The sequence below is a fragment of the Ursus arctos genome, unplaced genomic scaffold (genome assembly GCF_023065955.2).
Source record: "Ursus arctos isolate Adak ecotype North America unplaced genomic scaffold, UrsArc2.0 scaffold_20, whole genome shotgun sequence".
Taxonomy (NCBI): domain Eukaryota; kingdom Metazoa; phylum Chordata; class Mammalia; order Carnivora; family Ursidae; genus Ursus; species Ursus arctos.
Genome location: NW_026622875.1, coordinates 48,970,342 through 48,986,743, shown reverse-complemented (window position 1 = coordinate 48,986,743; position 16,402 = coordinate 48,970,342). Strand labels below are relative to the sequence as shown.

At 40.3% G+C, this 16,402-nt stretch overlaps 1 protein-coding gene across 5 annotated transcripts in view; it reads left to right on the top strand.

The window, feature by feature from the left end:
- Positions 1-16,402, top strand: part of MYRIP (myosin VIIA and Rab interacting protein) — a 355,695-nt gene that overhangs the window by 180,460 nt on the left and 158,833 nt on the right. The window lies entirely within an intron of this gene.

Below are 16,402 nucleotides of genomic sequence, written 5' to 3'. Positions count from 1 at the left end.
AGAGTTGTGAAGCAGTGAAAGGAGCTCTATCGGAGGCTGTGGAACGCTTGGGGCCCAACGCAGGGGGCCCCCCTCCCCTCTGAAGAACAGCAGCAAGACAGGTGTCCCAGAGGAAGGGATGTGTTAGCTGGGCTTCTTCAAGGTTCAAGTTCAGCAGGTGAGGACAGGAGATAAAGGCAGGCTGGACAAAATAAAAAGTAAAAAAGTGGAACAACTGGGCAGACTGGTAAGCGCAGTCAGGTTGGGCAAGGCTAATTTTCTGAGGGCTGAATCTAAGGATGGAGAATAGATTTTAGGAGAAGGAGGTCAGGTGCCAACACTCTCCCCTTCGTGGTATCTAGTCCTGTGAGGTGGATAGCACTCCCTTTTATAGTTGTAGGCACTGAGCTCACCGAGGCAGTAACTTGCCCGTGGGCATGTTCCAGGTAAGGGTGGGAGCTGGATCTAAAACTAGCTTTGAGTCTTTGACTCTCGGGTGTATATTCTCACCAGGACTGTCTTTCCCCAAGTGGGCAAAATCTGGTCTTTGGAGGGAAGGGGGGTCTTGCTCTGTTTCTGTATAAAGCACAGACGTACATACAGTACCTACAGTGATAGACAATATAACTGGTATTAAAATTTCATCGGGAGGGAGTTAGAAATAGATGTCTAAAAAGACTCCCTGGGCAGGCAGAAATGAAGACGAAAGGTTGTGAAACAGTATCTAGAGCAAGACAGACAAGGACGGGTGTCCTCACGCCGCATAGATTCCAGGGCGCCCGAGTCTGGTTGACGCTGCTGTTCCTTGAGCTAATGGTCTCCTTGCCTTCGTTAGAAGCAGCTGCACAGCCCCACAAAAGCAGGCGTTGATCTTAGTTGTCAAAAGTGATAAAATGAGCCTTTGGTGATTCAAGAAGTCTCCTCACCCTGTGACTTCATTCCTCACCCTGGTAAAAGTGACGAGTCGGGCGCACGGAGTGTGTCAAAGGAGCGTATCCCTAAGGGAGGACACGAGACAACTGTGGTCTTTGGTAAATGGTATTTAGACAGTGATAACCTACCAGTTTCCAGGCTGCCTACAGATGAGTAACACGAACCCTGTGTCTTGCTTTCCTAGGACCACTGTAACGAAGTACGACAAACTTGGGTGGCTTGACTTGACAGAGATGCATTGTTTCCCAGTTCTGGAGGCTAGCCATTTGAAATTGCGGTGTGGGCGTGGCCATGCCCCCTCTGAAACCCGTAGGGCAATCGTTCCTCTCCTCTTCCTGGCTCGAGGTGGTTCGCCAGCAATCTGGCATTCCGTGGCTAGCAGCTGCCTAACTCCCGTCCCTGCCTTCACGGTCACATGACATTGTCCCGTCCCGTTTGTTTCCATCTTCACACGGCAGTGTTCTTATAAGGACACCAGTCATATTGCGTTAAGGTCTCCTCTATGACTTCATTTTAACTTAACTGATTGCATCTGTATTGACCCTATTTCCAGGTAAGGCCACATTCTCAGGTCCTAGTGGGGACTTCCACTGATTTTTTTTTTTTTTTTTTTTGAGGGAAGGACCACACAATTCAACTTATCACACCCTGTCAGAGATTTTCTGTGTTTCTTATCTCTTACCCATCAGTGTCATTTGGGGGAGGTTGATGTCAGTCCTGTAGCTTGCACCCCTCAAAGCTGGGACCTCAGGGTGTGAGTCTGGGACTGGCGTCAGCGTGACTAAAGCTTAAGAAAGAGATAGAAACAGCCAGTGGCAAGTAGTAGAAAAAGTCACAACATGTGGGCACCGCAGAGAAGGTGACAGTTTCAAGACAAAAGGGAGATGCTTTTAACCCCAGGAAGGATTTCATAGATGTTGCCCTTCACAGCATTACACCAAGAAGGAGCCGGTGGCTCTATTGTCCCTCATCTCAGCACACAGTTGAGCTTTATTCCGCCAACCCTGGAAGATGGGATCTGGATTTCTTCCTCTTTGTCACCCCACAGCTCAAGCACAATGCCTGGCAAACAGGGCATGCCCAGCAGATGGGAAGTTGAAGTCTCGGGGCCCGGCTGTGTCCCGCGGACCAGCATTTCTGCAGGGCAGGGCCAAGGCTGGAGAAGGGGCTGAGTGGTGGCTTCATTGCACTGACAGCTCAGCTGTGCTCCTGCTCTCCGTTCCAAGAGGAAAAGGCCTGTGGCATGGGGGGGAAGGACCCTGCAGCTTTCTGCACGACCTCTCAGGGACCACAGAGTGGGAACAGAGGTGGGTTTAGGGTTGTAGTGATGCTCACTGTTTCAGAGAAGTTGATGGAGAAAGAGGGAAAGCAGACCTCTCAGATGAGATGCGGAAGCCCCTGGGCTGTCTCACCCCCGCCAACACACACACACACACACACACACACACACACACACAGACACACACAATGTGGCTTTTGTCCTGCTCTTTCCTTTTTTTAAATAATATTTTTTATTATATTATGTTAGTCACCATACAGTACATCCCTAGTTTTTGATGTAAAGTTCCATGATTCATTACTTGCGTATAACACCCAGTGCACCATGCAATACCTGCCCTCCTTAATACCCATCACCAGCCTATCCCATTCCCCCACTCCCCTCCCCTCTGAGGCCCTCAGTTTGTTTCCCAGAGTCCATAGTCTCTCATGGTTCATTCCCCCTTCTGTTTACCCCCCCCCTTTCTTCTTCCCTTTCTTCTCCTACCGATCTTCCTACTTCTTATGTTCCATAAATGAGTGAAACCATATGATAATTGTCTTTCTCTGCTTGACTTATTTCACTTAGCATTATCTCCTCCAGTCCCATCCATGTTGCAGCAAATGTTGAGAAATTGTTCTTTTTGATGGCTGAGTAATATTCCATTGTATACATGGACCACATCTTCTTAATCCAGTCATCTGTTGAAGGGCATCTCGGCTCCTTCCATGATTTAGCTATTGTGGACAATGCTGCTATGAACATTGGGGTCCTGCGCTTTCCCATGTGCATTTGGAAGATTCTGCCTTGGAAGCTCTGACACACTCAGACTACAAATTTTCTGGGGCCCCAGAGGCCATCCTGATATGTTAAAGGAAATGCCTCCCTAAAACTGCACCTCTGCCGAGGGGTGGGGACACAACCCAGTCCTCAGGTCTGGAGAAAACCTTTTTCCTTTATTTTTGTGACATCTCCACTTCTGCCCAAAAGGTGTTGGCAGTGTTTGCTTGGGGTGGAATTGAGGCTATTAATAAATGCTGGTTTCAACACTTTAATAAGAATTTTAATCCATTCCTAAAAACTTCTGACATAAATGAAAACCTGTGATCCCCTTGAGGCCGTAACTCTAGTTTAAATGTATATCAGATTCCTAACTTAAAAATTCTGCCTGAATATATTTTTTTAAATTAGTGTGTTTGGAAGTCTTAGAATTTACTCAGTGGAATCTTGTTACAGAGGAAGTTCTGTATTCCCAGTAATTCACACTTACTACTCACTTGGATAGGACTGCAGGTTATGCCATAGGAGCAAATGGATGATTAAAATACTGATTGTTGTCTAAGGTATTTTCAGCAGTCTGCATTGCCCCCCGACTTGCACTTAATTTATTCATGTCTCCCTATCCTACAATATGCCCCCAGTTTTATAATGAGTGCAAATATACTCTGTGTACAAATAATATGCATGTGTTTGTGTAAAATTAAAAACAAGTGTCTCTCCATGTATTGGGCAACTTTCATATCCCTTTTGCTTTTTGTAGTTTCCAGAGTTTCTACAATCAACGCTTATGACTTATGTAATCAGGAAAACAATGACTGTTATTCTTAAACATAGTGATGACCTTTCAGAAAAAGAAGAGAACATGCCTGCAGTTAGAAATGCTATAAGCTAAGCAAGCACTCAGCAAGATGTGCACCCCTTCTCCACGTGTAGATGTGTTTGAACAAAGGCCATAGGCAGGTGTAAAGCAAGGCTGGGGTCTGGGTGGGCATGGACCCAGTGATTCTCAAGGGAGTCAGTATCACTGCCCAGGGGGAGTTCAAAAATATCTTTAGTGGGAATATTTTGATTATCACAATGACTGGGGTTACTGCTGGCTCTGGTGCATAGGGGCCAGGCATCTTTTGGGATGTGGGACAGTCTCAGGCCAAGAAGAGCTGTTCCCTCCAAAATACCAGGAGGGTTCTGGTGAGCGATGGCAGTCTATTATCTTGTGTGGGTTTTCCCCCAGTAGAGAGGAGGGTGATTGGCTGGCTCCCCAAGTCAAGCTGGATATTATACTCAGAATGAATGATAGGCTTTATTTCTACATGGGGAGACCTTGTTAGCTCTGCCTCCATTGTAAAGGGGGATATTCCACATAAAACCCAACCTTTCCTCTTCCTGATATGCCCTAGACACCCTGAAATGAAGTCTAAGAGGTGGTAGTAACAATGTCAATGCTGACATTTATGAATTACCTATCAGGAGCCTGGTACGGTCCAGCCCATTCTTCTGTCACCTTAATGGAGTTCTCATCATCTCTACATATATCATCCATATAAACCCATAGATTATGTGCCGATCATCATGCTAATACCTACTATTTACTTCAATAGATCAACTTTTATCTACATTCTATCCATATTTCTTTTTATTTATTTTTTAATAATAATTTTTTATTATTTATGTTAGTCACCATACAGTACCATATTTCTATACAACATTCATAACCCACTTTGGTGAGTTTAAACATTGGCATTTCTTTTCCCAATTTTGTTTTGCAACTCTAGACAATACTCCCATGAACACCTTCCTATGGATGTCCTTTTACTCCTAGCATAGAACTCATGGCTCAAAGACCGTGCATGTATCTCTGACTCTTAGCCCCATATTGCTTTGTCACAGAAGTGTACAAGCTTACTCTGCCATCAGCAACAAACATCAGTTGCAGCACAAACTCCAATGTCAGGCTCTCTCAGTCTTTAAATTCTTACTACTTTGCTGGGAATAAAACAGTGTTTTTGCTGTAGGAAAGTCAAATAGATCAATGACTTTGAATGTTTTCTTCCTGTTTCTTTAAAAGATTCTATTAACTTCTTGAGATGGTTGAGGATATAGTGTCAGATTTGTGACACTAAACCGGACTTGGTATTGAGGATGGATTGTCTAGAGTTTTCTCCCAGCGAGATCATTTGGCCCTGAAAGCCAAAACATCAGCTCTGTGCAAAATATTACAGTCATTAATCCTTTCACCACCTGGAGGAGATATGAAATGGGATCAAACACATGCAATCAAGGACATGGCTTTCAAGTTATGCACAAGACAAAGGGAAAGATTCCCCCAAGCGTAGCCCCCTTGGGTGATGGTGATTCACTGAGGTGAGGGGTACATTAGCTTTGGCTTTAGTTCCAAACCCTTTGCTGGTTTTGCATTAGTGTTTTAGCAGGTGGTTGTTACACTTCTATGTGGAGAGCACTGTTTAGTCTTGTATTAACAGTAGTAAGGTGGAATGTTTGTTTCCACTGCCCACTGTTAGGAAGGGTGCAAATGCATTGTGCCTTTATGGATGCCCGATTTGAAAACATGTGCTCCATGTCACCAGCTGCAAAAAATGAGCACGGCCCCATCTTCACGCACCTCGTTATACTTAAAAAAAAAGAAAAAAAAAACTGGAGGATGAAAGCCCAGCTTGTGCTGTATATCTATATATATAGTAACAGAGTCCTGCCTTTCTAAATAAATGAATATATTGGTAGCTGGTACTCATGGGAAAAATGATTAGAGACGACAAATGGGCTGAATAACATGGCTCTTTTGCAAGAGCAAGAGGTTGCTGCCCATTTTAGGGTTGCACCTGGATGTCTCATCTCCCTCTTATCCCAGCAGTGGCTGCACAGAAGCCACACATGCCACCCCCTCTTTATCCCTACTGCCATGACATGTGTGACTCCTCAGGTACTTTTCATTTGCTCATTTCATCTAAAAAATTTACAGCACCTTCTAATCCAATCTACCTCCAGGCCAAATCTCACAAGTTACTTTAAAAATTTTTTAAATTGTGGTAAGGTATACTTAACATAAAACTTAGGATTTTAATCATGATTAAATGCGTGGCTCAGTGTATGAAGTACATTTCCATTGTTGTGCCCCCACCACCAACAACCATCTTCAAATTCATCATCCCAAACTGAAACCCTGTACCCCTTAAATACTTCCCCCAGCCCGTGGCAACCACCATTCTCCTTTCTGTCTCTGTAGATTTTCACTACTTTAGATACCTCAGGTAAGTGGAGTCATACGCTATTTGTTCTTTCGTGTCTTACAAATCATGTTTTTAAACATTTTCATTTTTACTCCAGCTTATGTTAAAGTGTTTGTAGTATCTTACAAAAAGATCTTCTCTAAAATAGAAAGAGGCATAGAAATACATTTTAAAATGGGACCAGGAAAATGTAGACTAATTATAATGCAAAAATGCACCCTGCAGTGAATGACACGTTCCAGATGTTGGACCACACATTTGTATCTGAGTTCCTTGATGGCCAGAGCAGAAGACAAAACTTGATTGATTACAAAATTCTGAGGGAGAAAAACATGACTTCCAGCCAAAGCAAGGGTTTATGAGCCCTTTAATTCTGCGAGACTTTTCTCCATTTCACTTTTTGAAGGGAAGTGTTTATGTGGGGGACTATATGTTTGATAATTACTTCATAGGATTTCACAAGACTGCTCCTAGTGAACTTCTAAAGTTAGCTAAAGGCCTAACTCCACAGAGGTACTCTGAGAAAGGCCTTCGGAGTGGAGCCAAGAGATCATGGCTCAAGTCAACACTCTTCATGTAGTCATTTAACACATATGTCATTAAGTCACAAGAGCATGGGAATTATAAAAGCAAATGAGACACCGTTCTTACCCTCAGAGAGATTACAAATTAGAGCCTAGTGCTTTTGCTGGTCAGACTTGATTCAGGGGCTAGAAATCTTGGCTTTGTTTTTTTTTTTTTTAACATCCTAAATACCATTTTCTCCAACCATGCTTTGGTTCCAGCTGGGCACTGACAGGTGTCCTTCCTGGTGTTCCTCATGGTGGTTTATGGTGAGCTCCATATACCCTAAAGCACAAGCCAGTGGGTGGTGGGGTTGGTGGCACTCCCTGGGTAGGTGATACTTCCTCTTCCACATGGAGTGAGTCAAAAAAGCTATCAAGCAAAACCAAAGCAAAAGGCATTTGCCTTTTGACATAAGAATCTGGCTGGGAGGAAAACCTTGAAGGAAGAGCCATTTCAACATTCTAACCTGCAGTAGGATCCATTCCCCAAATTTTCCGACCTGACTCGTTCCCTGCTGTAATTTCCTGGGTGAAGAAGTCCCTTGGGCTACTCAGATAGGCGCTAAGGATCTTGTTGGGACTTGGGCTACTCAGATAGGCGCTAAGGATCTTGTTGGGACCAGAATGTGGGCCATGAGGGAAATAGCAGGACCAGAGGACTCAGGCAATTATGTGGAGTATAACAGTTCATGTTTGGAAGAGGTACAAGGTCAGGTATGAAGACAGGTGGATTGAAAGTGGAGGATGTGGAAATGCAGACAGCCCATCTAGACAGCTCTTTGCAGGAGTTTGGCATAGAGAATAGGGTGATATCTAGAAGAGAAGGGGCAGCAAGGAGTGGGCATCTGTTTATTTACAATAAAAAATATAGAGGGATGTGATGATCCCATTTGGAGGGAAAGGCTGGTCATCACGAACACAATGCTAAGTCCGGGTATGAGACTCTTGGGCATCTAAGAGGAGATGGGATCCAGAGCATGAAGGAGGGACTGGCTTCTGGTAGGAAGGACCTTTCCACCATTACTGGAGGGTGGGGAGAAAGGTGCTGGGAGGCTTAGGGTGGGAAGATGAGGAACTCACTTTTGGTGCATCTTTTTATCTCTGAGGAGTTGAGGCAAGGGCATCAGCTAGTATATTTGAGGAGAGAAGACATAAAAAAGAGTTGACTTGGGGCGCCTGGGTGGCTCAGTCGGTTAAGTGTCTGCCTTCAGCTCAGGTCATGATCCCAGGGTTCTGGTATCAAGCCCCACATGGGGCTCTCTTTTCAGGGTGGAGTCTGCTTTTCCCTCTCCCTCTGTCCCTCTCTCCTACTTATGCTCTCTCTCTCTCTCAAATAAATCAATAAAATCTTAAAAAAAAAAGTTGACTTTGTGGTAGGGAGGGTAAGTGCATTGCTAGAGAAACACAGAAGGATTGTTGATCAGAAGGGCATGCTCACTTGAAGTCACCTTTATTTATTGGGAAACCAGCCAGATTGGTTATGTGATTTTTCTGCAGCATCTTCAGTGCCTTGGGGGCTGGCATGCAGAAGGCAGGTCACAGGACTCATCTGGGAAAGGTATCAAGATAGGTACTTTAGTTCACCAAATTTCAACCTTTATTCTATTCTAATATATGCACTTGAAACCATAACATTTTTTCTAAATACTGTTTTACTATATTTACAAATTTTTATACATAGTGCTTTTGTTATCACTCAATTCAAAATATATTCCAATTTTTATTGTAATATCATCTTAAACCATGAATTATTTAGAAGTGTGTTTTCTAAATTTCCAAACATAGAGATATCTTAGTTATATTTCTATTATTGATTCTAACCTAATTGAATTGAGATCATAAATGCCTGCTGTATGATTTTAGTCCTGAGAAATGTTTTGAGACTTGCTTTGTGGTCTAGTATATAGTTAATTTTTGTAAATGTGTGTATTCGTTAAAAAAAAATGTATACTCTGCAGTTGGTGGGTGCAGTGATCTACATACATATATAGGTATGTCTATCATATGTATGTATATGTATATACATGAATGTGCGTGTATTCATATCCGCACTCTCCTATACTCTTAATGATCTTTTAATTTATTTGTTACATGATTTTTAAAGAAGCATGTAAAAAATATCCCAGTATGGTTATGTGTCTGTCCATTTCTCTGATAGTTCTGTCATTATCTGCTTTATTTCCTTTATGTGTCTGAGGCTATATTATTAGATGCATAAATGTTTAGAATTATTGTATCTTCCTGGTAAATCTTATTTTGAATTATTTCTCTTTATGTCTAACAATGTTGTTTGCCCTAGAATCTATTTTGTTTGATATTTCTATAGGTACACAGATTTCTTTGGTTAGTGTTTGCATGGTATATAAATTTTTTTTCCATTATTTTTCTTTCCAGCTTTCTATATCATGTGTTTTAGACGTGCCTCTTCTAGGCAGAATATGTTGTGGTTGTTTTTGGTTTCTTTGTGATTGTTACTGTTGCCTTATTTCTTAGCAGCTTTATTGAGGTATAACAGATACACCAAAAAAAAGCACATATTTAATGTATACAATTTGATGAGCTTGAAAATATGCATACAGTCATGAAACCATAACCACAGTCAAGGTAATAGACATCCATCACTTCCAAAAGTTTCCTTGTGTTCCTTTGTGGTTTGTGTGTGTGTGTGTGTGTGTGTGTGAGAGAGAGAGAGAGAGAGAGAGAGAGAGAGAGGTGAGAATACTTAACATGAGATCCGACTTCTTAACAAATTTTTAAGTGCATAATACAGTATGTTGACTATAGGCACTCTGCTGTACAGCACATTTCTAGAACTAATTCATCTTGCATAACTGGAACTTCACATCAATTGAATGATAATTTTCCATTTCCCTTTTCCTCTGGCCCCTAGTAACTACTGTTCTATTCTCTGTTTTTAGGAGTCTATTTTTTTTTAAAGACTTATTTATTTATTTATTTATTTATTTGAGAGTGGGTGAGAGAGAGAGCACAAGCAGGGCAGGGGCAGAAGGAGAGGAAGAGACTCTCAAACAGACTCCCCATTGAGTGCAGAGCCCAATGCAGGGCTCACTCTCACGACACTGAGATGATGACCTGAGCCGAAACCAAGAGTCAAATGCTTAACTGACTGAGCCACCCAAGTGCACCAGGAGTTTGACTATTTTCATGTACCCCATATAAGTGGAATCATGTAGTATCTGTCCTTTTGTGACTGTACTGTTTTACTTCACATAATGTTCTCTAGGTTCTTCCATGTTGTCACAAATGGAAGGATTTCTGTCTTTTTTAAGGCTGAATAATATCCCATTGTAAGTATATACCACATTTTCTTTATCCGGTCATCTGTTGATGGACATTTGGGTTGTTTCCATAACTTGGCTGCAGTGCTGCAGTGAACTTGGATATGCAGATCCCAATTTCAATTCTTGTAGTATATACCCAGAAGTGGGATTGTTAGATCATATGGTAGTTCTATTTTTAATTTTTTGAGGCGCTTTCATATAGTAGCTGCATAAGAAATAAGGAAGGTCATTATATAATGATTAAAAGGGTCAATTCATGGGATGCCTGGGTGGCTCAGTCAGTTAAGCATCTGCCTTTGGCTCAAGTCATGATCCCAGGGTCCTGGGATCGAGTCCCACATCGGGCTCCCTGCTCAGCAGGGAGCCTGCTTCTCTCTTTGCCTGCTGCTCCACCTGCTTCTGCTTGCTCTCTGTCTCTGACAAATAAATAGATAAAATCTTTTTTAAAAAAAGGGCCAATTCATCAGGAAGTATATAATAATTATAAATATATATATGCACCCAACATCAGAGCACCTAAATATATAAAGCAAACATTGACAGATCGGAAGGCAGAAATAGACAGTGATACAGTATATATAGTAGGGGATTTCAGTACCCCACTTTCAACAATGGATAGGCCATCCAGACAAAATCAATAAGGAAACAGCAGACTTGAACTACACTATAGAACAAATGGACTCAACAGACATGTACATAGCATTCTACCCACCAACAGCAGAGTACACACTCTTTTCTTTTTTTTTTTTTTAAAGATTTTATTTATTTATTTGACAGAGATAGAGACAGCCAATGAGAGGGAACACAAGCAGGGGGAGTGGGAGAGGAAGAAGCAGGCTCATAGTGGAGGAGCCTGATGTGGGGCTCGATCCCATAACGCCAGGATCACGCCCTGAGCCGAAGGCAGACGCTTAACCGCTGTGCCACCCAGGCGCCCCTGAGTATACACTCTTTTCAAATGCACAAGGACCATCCTCCAAGACATATCCCATGCTAGGTCACAAAACAAACCTCAACAAATTTAAGAAGATTAAAATCATACCAAGTATCTTTTCTAACCATAATAGAATGAAACTAGAAATTAGTAACAGAAGGAAAACTGGAAAATTCACAAGTATGTGTTGCCTTTTTGGGTTTTTTTATAGTTGTTTGTTTTTCATTTAGTTTGATAGTATTTAAAACTGACATTCATTAACATTTAGGGTAATACTGATATATTTAGGGTTCACTGTATCATTTCCTTTTTTTAATTTCCTATTTTTTAATTTAAATTCAGTTAGCCAACACAGAGTACATCATTCGTTCTTGGTGTAGTGTTCAGTGATTCATTAGTTGTGTATAACACCCAGTGCTCATCCCATCACAGTGTACCACTTTTTTATATGCTTTCTGTTTGTCCTATCTTTTCTGTGTCCCCTTTTCTCTCCTTTCTTGGTCTTTTCTTAGATTGCAGGAGTAATTTCTCATCATTCTGTTTCCCCTTTCTACCAGTTTCAAAGTTTTATCCTCTTATTTGTATTTTTGGTGGTCACCTGAGGGATTATAGCATACATCCTTGATTTGTGGAAGTTTAACATTGGTTATTACTTTTATCCATCTCCTTAAGTTACAGATGAGTATTTTATTTTATTTATTTTTTTATAAAGATTTTATTTATTTATTTGACAGAGAGAAAGAGACAGCCAGCGAGAGAGGGAACACAGTGGGGAGAGTGGGAGAGGAAGAAGCAGGCTCCCAGCAGGGAGCCTGATGTGGGGCTCGATCCCAGAATCCTGGGATCACGCCCTGAGCCGAAGGCAGACCCTTAACGACTGAGCCACCCAGGCGCCCCCAGATGAGTATTTGAAACATTTTAACTTTATTACTCCCTCTTGATTCCTATTCTGTCTTTGTTGTATTTTAATACTATATCTACATATTCTAATACTATATTCTTAAAACAGTTTATTGGGATATAACTTAATATATATATAATACACATAATGTAAATACCAATATAAATACCATCTAGTTCACTCATTTAACATGAACACTTCAGTGGTTTTTAACATGTTACAGCGCTGTTCATACCACCATCACAATCATTTTAGAACATTTTTATCACCCTTTAAAGCACCCGTATTCCAGCTAGTCGTCAGGACCCTTCTCTCCTCCTCTGCTGAGCCTTGGGCAACTTAATCGTGTCTCTATGGATTTGTCTCTATCTAGTTCGTATAAATGGAATCATATAATATGTGGTCTACTGTGACTGCCTTCTTTTACTTAGCCTAATGTTTTCAAGGCTCGTCTGTGTTGTAGGATGTGTCAGAACTTCATTTCTGCTTATTGCCAAACAAAATTCCATTTTATGGATATATCACATTTTATTTATCCATTCCATTGATGGACATTTGAGATGTTTCCACTGTTTGCTTTTGCAAATAATGTTGCTATGAACATCTTTGTATGAATTACTATATTTTTTTAATTACGTGCCACACACACACACACACACACACACACACACACACACACACCACTTGGCAAAAACTACAGCCAGCAGACCAAAATCAACCTTCCATGGGCCAAATCCAGCTATAGCCCTTTACATAATGTATTGTCTATCGCACTTTTTTGCCACAGTGGGAGACTAATTGCCACAGAGACCATATGGTCCACAAAGTGAAAAAACGTTTACTAGCTGGTCCTTTGCAAGGGAAGTTTTTTGACTTATGCTTTATAAAGTCAAAGCACATGAATATTTGCTACTTTCTGCACTTTTCATTCTTAGTGCCTCTGTACACTTTCACAACGGGATGATTTTCCTTGAACCTGGAATTCTCAAGAATTTCTATTATTGCTGATTTTAAGCTGGCAAGTTATTCTGGTCTGAAATGTCTGATTGAAAATACTTTGATTTCGGGGCGCCTGGGTGGCACAGCGGTTAAGCATCTGCCTTCGGCTCAGGGCGTGATCCCGGCGTTATGGGATCGAGCCCCACATCAGGCTCCTCCACTAAGAGCCTGCTTCTTCCTCTCCCACTCCCCCTGCTTGTGTTCCCTCTCTCGCTGGCTGTCTATCAAATAAATAAACAAAATCTTTAAAAAAAAAAAAAAGAAAGAAAATACTTTGATTTTGCCTTCATTCTTGAAGGTTATTTTCCGTGGTAAAGAAGTTCTTGGTTGGCAGTTACTTTCCTTAACCTCCTTGAAACTGTGTCTCCACTATCCTGTCACTTCCAGTATTGCTACTGGGAGGTCAGCTGTCTGCCACTCTTTCAGGTAATCTGCCTTTTTTCTCTGGATGCTTTTAAGATTTTCCCACTATCCTTTATTTTGTTCAGTTTCCTAAGGTGTATCTAGGCATGCTTCTTAAAAATCTTTTTTACACATTAGTGGACATCTTAAATCAGTATATTATGATGTCTTTCACTGGTTCTGGAGAATTCTCAGGCATTTTTTTCTGGACCAGGCACTAACAGCAACTGTACACTGGGAAAGACAACAAAGAATATTTTGTAATGAATATATACCTTTAGGATATTATAGGTGGTAAATGCCGGTGGCTAGTTACAAACAAGCCCTCTTATGTAATTCCTCAGGGAATGGTCCTACTGAAGTATACATACTTTAAAACTTTTTAAACTTAAAACATGTAAATACACATTTGTTTGCCTATACCTTAATGGAGGACTGAGCTGTGATCCTCAATTATGGACTTATTGAAGTTCCATACAAACCATATTCATGATGGGCTATGTTAAAATTCTAATGGCAGCTTCTTTAGGGCAAGAAGCTAAAGATTGTTGCAAAGAATCTAAAAGCAGAATTCTAATTTATTTACTTTTCCCTATCATTTAGTTTTCTTGCCCATATGTAATTTAAGTCTATCTAGTCTTCCCCAAATTTTTTATTTCATTTTAATAGAACACTTTTCTTTTGTTTGACACATCTTTCATTACTTCCATATTATGGAACTAAATTATGTGTAACTAGCATAAACACATTTGGGTACTGATTCTTGATACAGCTCAACTGGCAGAAGCAGAAATGTTTAGGTGTCAGAGACGGGGTGATCATTCAGTGTACCTTGAGGATAACCATGTTGTATAGAAAAAAAGTGGAGAGATGGAGTATTGACTGAGATTGGCTTGTCTCTATCACATCCCTGCTTCCTAGGATTCATCACCACTAGCCGTTGCCCCATTTCTGCGCCTTAACTGAGAATTTTAAAATCATTAAAAAAGCTCATAGCACAGAGAAAAAATGTTATGCAATGCTAAGATAGAACAAAAATCTGAAAAAATATTACAGAACATGAAAATATTAGATCAGTTCCATTTATGAATGTTAATGCAAAATCCTTAAATAAAAGACAAGCTGATAGAATCCACGAATACATTTAAAAGAACAACACCTCATAAATAAAGTGGTATTCATCCCAGAAACACAAGGAATTCAGAAATCTATTAATATAATATCACATATTAATAAGCCAAGGGAAATCAGCCATATGAGTCTCTGAATAGATGCTAAAAAATGCATTTGACAAAATCCATTATCTTTTTCATTTTAAAATGCATTCTAGAGAAGGAGTGAATATTTTCTTAATGATAAATACCTGAGTGCATGCTTGCCCACTCACTCCCTCTCTCCTGAAGCCAAAGGCAGTTAAGTACCTACCAGCGTAGGCATTTAAGTCAGGATGTTCACAATCACCACTGTTATTTAACATCACAGGAAAAGAAGTCAAATATCTAAAAATGTAAAAAGAGGAGGTAAAATCCCTATTATTTTCGGATGGTGTCACTGTGAAACTGGAGGGTGGGCTACTGAAAACCACTTATAGTCATAAGAGTAGGTAAATGACTGCCAGGCTAGGATACCAAAATCAGTCACTCTCCTACCTTGAAACAGTTACAAATATAATGGAAAAGAACATCCATCTATAGCAGCAATAGTAGCGAAAAAGGATAAGATGCCTCAGAATAACAGGAAATCCATAGCCTCCAAAAGGAAAAACAAAACAACATTAAATCTCGACAGACTATAAATGAAGACTTCACTAAGTGGAAGTATGCCCTGTTTTTGGATGGAGAAGCCAACGCTGTTGAAGCTCAGTTCTCTCTAAATCAATGTGTAAGTTCCATTTGAGCCCAAGAACATTCTCAACAGGATGTGTACTAAAGCTATCCAAGCTGAATGTAAAAGTTCGTATGGAAAAATAAATACAAGAAACACTATGAAAACTCAGGGGAAACAAAGAACAATAAAGAGCGTTTTTTCCCTGCTAGATATTAAACATGCAATAAGGCTACTGTGTATATAATAGTTTCATGCTGGCCCTGAATAGGTAGCTCATGGAACAGAGAGCCAAAAAATAGGCTACATAGAGAGGATGGAGATGGACTAATTTAGTCTGTGACACTGATGGCATTTCAGTTCAGTGGAGAAAGGTTCAATGAATGGTATTTGGTTTAACTAGCTGGCCAGCTTGAAGAAAGAGGGACTGTATCCTTAAGTTATTGTTACATGAAAATAAATTCCAGGTCAATCAAATATTTCAATATTAAAGTCTGAACTTTGTAAAAAGTAGATGAAAACAGGAAAATGTATAATCTCAGAGGGAGCTGAGCCCCCCAAATGCAGAAATTCTAAAATAAAATATATCTTAATTTGACCACATAGGGGTGCCTGGGTGGCACAGTCGTTAAGCGTCTGCCTTTGGCTCAGGGCGTGATCCCAGCGTTCTGGGTTCGAGCCCCACATCAGGCTCCTCTGCTAGGAGCCTGCTTCTTCCTCTACCACTCCCCCTGCTTGTGTTCCCTCTCTCGCTGGCTATCTCTGTCAAATAAATAAATAAAATCTTAAAAAAAAAAAAAAAAACAAAATAATTTGACCACATAAAAATTAGAAACTTATGTAATGAAATTTACTGTAAACAGTCAGCTATTACAAATGACACACTGGGAAAGAATATCTGTAACATAAATTCAAAGGGCTAATAGCCTCAAATTATAAAAGTTAATAAGAAACCAAATAAAAAAAAAGATACCAAAATAGAAAAAAAGGCATACAAACAGGCAGCTTACAGAAAATGAAATAACAATATCCAGTTATATACAGGAAACAGGCATTCTGTTGCACAATTAGTGGGACTATAAACTCATACAAACTTCTAGAGGACAGTTTACACATACTTTCCAATTCTAAAAATGCAACTGAACAGTTTTTTTAATTATCGTTTTTTATTATTTAAATTCAATTAGCCAACATATAGTACATCATTAGTTTTTGGGGTAGTGTTCAATGATTCCTTAGTTGCATATAACACCTGTAGTGATTTAAAGAACAAAGGCTG